Source organism: Arachis ipaensis, chromosome B04, assembly GCF_000816755.2.
Source record: "Arachis ipaensis cultivar K30076 chromosome B04, Araip1.1, whole genome shotgun sequence".
Taxonomy (NCBI): domain Eukaryota; kingdom Viridiplantae; phylum Streptophyta; class Magnoliopsida; order Fabales; family Fabaceae; genus Arachis; species Arachis ipaensis.
In genome coordinates, this window is record NC_029788.2 from 130,373,120 (window position 1) to 130,378,798 (window position 5,679).

A 5,679-nucleotide genomic window follows, 5' to 3' on the forward strand; every position below is an offset into this window, starting at 1 on the left:
ATTTCACAAATTTCACAACTCATATGCATTGATCTTATTGAGCTTCACTTTGGGGCATTTTGTCCCCTTATTATTTCTTTCTTTTTCTTTTTCTTTCTTTTTCCATTTTTTTCTATACTTTTCATATATTTTTTTTTGTTTTTCTCATTTTTTTTCTTTCAAACTATATACAAGAGTACCAATGCATAAGGTCTATACATTTAATCAATACATGAGCATGTACCCAATTTCCAATATTTACAACAAAAATACAAAACTACCCTTTTATTCACCCAATGTCCAAGGTTCCCACACTTGAATGATACTCACACTCACTAGCCTAAGCTAATCAAAGATCCAAATAAGGACTTTTATTGTTTTCCGCTTTAAGGCTTGTAATGTGCTAAATTAAGAACAAGTGGGTTAATCGTAGGCTCAAATTTGGCTAACAATGGAAGATAAAAGGTAGGCTATTTGGGTAAGTGAGCTAATGAAATAATGGCCTCAATCACATAAATGCATGAATACACAAAATAATGGACATAAAGAATCAAACAAATCAAAGATTACAATCATAGAAAGAGAATAATGCACACAAGAAGGAAGAATAAGTGGTTATAAGATGTAACCACACCATTAGGCTCAAATCTCACTTGCTTGTGTTCTTAGCTCAAAAATCATGTTCCACAATATATATATATATATAATTCAAGCAAGTTCTATGAAAAGTTTTCACTCAAATCAATTGACATGCCCTATAGATCGTTTGTGCCAAAGGCACAACGTTGGCGCGGCGTGGGCATAACTCTCTGGAAAATGTATGGAATGTAGAACTTCTCAATCCACGCGTACACACACACGGCGCGCGCGCGTGGATGGTCCAAAACATAGATGCGCGCGTACGCACACAGTGCGCGTACGCGTGGATGGTGCTCTGTTTTTCAAAAATTTTTTCTATGTTTTTGCACCAATCCAAGCATTGCAAACCTCCAAACACTCATAGGCATATGGTGGTGGTTCTTGAAAGTCACAAGGAGATTCACCATAGCCATTTGATTGATATGCATCAAAGATTGTCTCTTCCTCATAGTGCATTGGTGGGGGTTGTTGCCATGATGATTGATCATAAGCATATGGCTCTTCCCACCTTTGATTGTCCCATCCTTGATACACATCTCCATTATAGTCCTCATCACCTACAACATAGTTGTAATCACACTCATAGCTTTGAAGGTAGAAGTAGAAGAAGACTTGAATTAAACCTAGAACTATGAGATCCTAATCTAACCCTAATTCCTAATCCTAATTCTAGAGAGAAGAGAGAGATTCTCTCTCTAACTCTAACTACTTTTAAAACTAAACTATGACTAATGATTAAAAGTAAAAGTAAAGTATGAAAAGTATGTAAAAGTATCTTGATTCCCCTTCAATCCTTGGCTTAAATAGCATCAGAAATGAGTTGGATTGGGCCTACAAGGCTTCTAAAATCGCTGGCCACGTTTGCATTAAGTGGGTCATGTGCCACCATCGGCGCGTCCGCGTCATGTGCGTGTGCGCGCCCCTATGCGCGATGCAACTATGGCAAATCTTATATCGTTTCGAAGCCCCGGATGTTAGCTTTCCAACCCAATAGGAACCGCATCATTTGGACCTCTGTAGCTCAAGTTATGGCCGATTAAGTGCGAAGAGGTCGGCTTGTAATTTTTATCTACCTACAATTATGTCAAATGAATCTATTTTTAAATAAAACATCAAAAAAAATTTTCATATAAAAAAATGACTTCATATATTATGTATTTATATTTTTAATTTATAATAATATATAATTTTATAAAATTGTAATATAAAATAAATTATAATTAATAAATAAATAATAATTAATAATTTTTTTATATAAATTATAAATTATTTATATAAAATTATAAATTATATTAATTTTTTTATTAGATAAATTAAATAACTTCTAATTTTAGACATCACATCATAAATTTACACGTTTCACACTTATACAACTAACATTTTTTTAAGAATTTTCATACATCACATACATGGTTAAGATTGAGATTCAAGTGCAGCATATATGCTAATGTAGTATTAGGTGGATATTATCATGAAGATTTTATAATTATCATTATGTAATAATATATTTTTATTATTAGGTGGAGTGCTTTCGAGAACAAGAACACATGCACCGGGAATTCATCTACAGAGCAGCTCCATTTTCTATCCTCTTTGTCCCAAATTCCTCTCCTTGCTCCGAAAATCCACTCAGAGAATTAATATAATCTAAGAATAGCTCCTCTGATAGCCGGCCTTTCTTCTTTCTAGCATTCCAACTTTTTTCTGACCTTCCGATTCTGAATCCGTAGGACACTTCTCTGTTCTCATGTATACCTACACGAGATCTCGAACTTGAAACGAAACATCACTCTCCTCTTTCTTTTACCTTTCTCTCTATCCTGGGGTCAAACTCACACTTTCTGGAGCTATAGCATACATTGAGCCAACAGGGAGAGCCCTCTAGAATAGCAAAAGCCTTTGCTGCTTACCATCGGACTCATAACGATAATAATTAAAAATCATTTAAAAAAATTAATTAAATATATTAAATTTTTTACCATTCTTCCTTATATTTACATAAAAGATAACTTTTAACATGTCACCAAACCCTTATAAATGTAGTCCAATTATCCAGATGCGATTATTACTGTATTAGGTACTGGTACATAGAAAATCCAACAGGCTCACTTAAAGAGTAACTATACTAATTAATCTAAAATCAGTTTATCTTTTTCTGTGTTGAAGAAGAGGGAGAGGCAAAAAATGATCATAAGTATCTCACATTATATATAAAACCAGTTCCTATCACTGCATGCATGCAGATGCAGATAATGGCAAACACAATAGAGTTAGATAACGAACAACCTTTTCTCTTCCCACTAACAAAATCCAAAGTGCTTCCTGACCCTTCAAAGTTCTTCTCTAAAAACCTTCTCGCTTCTCCATTGCCTACAAACTCATTCTTCCAGAACTTTGTCCTCGGCGATGGCAATATTCAAGAGTACATTCACCCTTACCTCATCAAACCCTCTGATTCCTCTGTTTCTCTCTGCTACCCTTCTCTCTCTGTCTCCTCTCATTCCATGCACCAAGTCTTCACACCTGATCTCACTATCTCTTCCTCAACAAGTACTCCTTCCCACCATGTTATATCTTCCTTCAGTGATCTCAGTGTCACTCTCGATTTTCCTTCATCTAATCTCACTTTCTTCCTTGTTAGGGGAAGCCCCTATGTTACTGGTTTTTTGTCCCAACATGCATCTTTTTCTATAACCTCCATCCATAAAATCTCTTCTTTTTCTTCAAAAGCTTCACCAATTAAGTATACTCTTCAGCTTGACAATGGTCAGAAATGGCTTATCTATACTTCTTCACCAACCATATTTAGCTTCAGCCTTGACATGAAACTCACTTTCTGCAATATTTCTTCTGATGAGGCTCCTGTGATGGTTCGGATAGCAGTTATGCCAGATTCAAGTTCAAAAAGCGAGGTTGTTCTTGACAGGTACAGCTTTTGCTGCCCTGTTTCCTGGAGAGGCTATCTTCACTAAGCCATATTGTGTTGAATACAAATGGGAGAAGAAAGGGTTTGGTAGTTTGTTGATGTTGGCTCATCCTCTCCACCTTCAACTTCTGTCTAAAGATGGGGGTAATGTGACTGTTCTTAAATATTTTAAGTATAGAAGCATTGATGGGGACCTTGTTGGGGTTCTTGGAGATTCATGGTTGTTGGAAGCAGAACATGTTCCTGTAACTTGGCACTCTACTAGAGGTGTCAATCAAGACTCCTACGATGAAATCAAACAAGCTCTTTGTAAAGATGTTGGTGCTCTTTGTTCGTCAAAAATAGCTAATACTTCATCTTACTATTATGGCAAATCGATTGCAAAGGCAGCAAGGTTTGCATTGATAGCTGAAGAGGTTGGTTTTCTTGACTTGATTTCACTTGTTAAGAAATTCTTGAAAGAAACCATTCAGCCATGGTTAGATGGCACTTTTAAAGGGAATGGATTTCTGTATGAAAAGCAATGGGGAGGTCTTATTACTAGACTAGGTGCTGATAGTTCAGGAGCAGAATCTGGGTTTAAATTTTACGACAGTCATCATGTTCAACTGGGGTATTTTGTATATGGAATTGCTGTTCTTACGAAGATTGATCCGAATTGGGGTAAGAAGTATAGGTCAGAAGCATATTCAGTCATGGAAGATTTCATGAACTTGGGAGGAAAAGATTCAAAATCTAAGTATACACGTTTAAGGTGTTTTGATCTCTTCATGTTACACTCATGGGATTCAGGGCTAGAGGATCGTGATGGAAGATATCAAATGAATAGTGGTGAAGCTGTGAATGCATATTATTCAGCAGCGTAGATGGGTTTGGCATATAATGATTCAAATCTTGTTGCTATTGGTTCAACTCTTGCATCATTGGAAATTCATGCTGCTCAAATGTGGCGCCAGTTAAAGAGGGATGATAAAAAGTTTGATGATTTTACAAAGGAGAATAAGTTAATGGAGGTTCTATGGTCTAATCTGAGGTCAAGAGGATTTTGGATTGATTGTCCGGGTTCGGAAGTTAATGGACTTGGCATTCATGTTCTTCCATTGCTGCCTGTTACTGAGTTCTTATTTTCCAACGTTTGTTTTGTGAAGGAGTTTGTGGAGTGGATTATGCCTTATTTGAACAGGGATGGTGTTGAAGAAAAATGGAAGTGGTTGGTTTATGCAATGGAAGGAATTTATGATAATGAAGCTGCATTGAAGAAGATTAGGGAGTTGACAAGTTTTGATGATGAACGGAACTCATTGAGCAATCTGTTATGGTGGCTGCACAGCAGAAGAGGCCATGAAGATCATCATCAGGATTCTTGTAATGGAAACCATGTTTTAATATTGAATACCGTGTTATAATATGGTATTACTTCTTGAATTGCATCCCTTAATACTTTCATTTGTGCTAGTAAAATTTGGAAAACTCTTATATGCTTATAATTAAGTCCCTAGACGCCCCACACAAGTTTCTAATCTTTCACTAAACTTCAAAGTTACATGTAATATATTTAATAATTAATATGCAATAGGTAAAAATAATATTATTTTTCCTTTTTAAATAAGTCTTCATAGGTTTGATCTTGAGAATAGAAAAAAAATATATAGAAAAACTTAATGTTGTCTTTACTAATCTTATTCTTTTATAATTTTCAATGATATAGTTATTCTTAACTATTATAATTGTAACTTGTAAGAATTCTTTAGTAATAATCAAGCTGAGTAAATGATAATCGTGCGTCAAACTCTTTATTACGTACCAGTAGCTGCTTGAGTTATTTAAAGAGGAGTGTAAGAGTTAGCAACTTTTGTAATTTGTAGTCATTAAATAATTATTAATAATATTTTTAATAGTGTATTAATAATATTTTTAATAGTGTGAGATTTTATTCAGTAATATAGGATTACTCATTTTTATTTTACTAGTTATATACTGACCAAAATTTAATAAAATTGTTGTCCCTAAACTTTTTCTTATTTAAATATCATATTACTAATTGAATTTTTAAGATTGATGTAGTAGTCTTCTACCCAAAAGTAATGAATTGAGCAAACACTTAAATTTGTTTCTAAAAAATTTTGATATGACAC

The 5,679-nt window shown here is 34.5% G+C and overlaps 1 pseudogene; it reads left to right on the plus strand.

The window, feature by feature from the left end:
• LOC107637383 lies at positions 2,768 to 4,950 on the plus strand (annotated as a pseudogene).